This window comes from Octopus bimaculoides, chromosome 3 (assembly GCF_046866305.1).
Source record: "Octopus bimaculoides isolate indiv1 chromosome 3, ASM4686630v1, whole genome shotgun sequence".
NCBI classification, from domain to species: Eukaryota; Metazoa; Mollusca; class Cephalopoda; order Octopoda; family Octopodidae; genus Octopus; species Octopus bimaculoides.
The window spans coordinates 83,986,449-83,986,892 of record NC_142930.1 but is presented as its reverse complement, the minus strand read 5'-3'; positions in this window follow the sequence as shown (position 1 = coordinate 83,986,892).

The following is a 444-nucleotide window of genomic DNA, read 5'->3' as shown; positions in this document are numbered from 1 at the left end:
TAATAATAATAATAATAACAATAATAATAATAATAATATGTCAATATACAATGTAAATTAGGAAATCATCAGGTATAGAGTTCGACTGAAGATTCACCATTCTATTGTTAATTATATGTCATATTTCGATATAGCTCTTATTAGCGTTCCTCACAAAAATATAAAAGAATGGCATCATTTGTTCGTTCCACAATCATCTTTTTTTTTTAAAGATAATGTACTAAAAAAATATGTATAATAATTCCCGAAGATGCACTTCTACGTGATATCGATGCCCAACAAAATGTAACTCAAAATATTTAATCTACTCATTGAAGTAAAACCAAAGAAGAACTACAAGGAGGACCGCTTTTAGCCATTTATATCATTTTCTATAAATATGCACATATACTTAACAACTTGCATATGTATATATACATATACATACATACATACATACATATA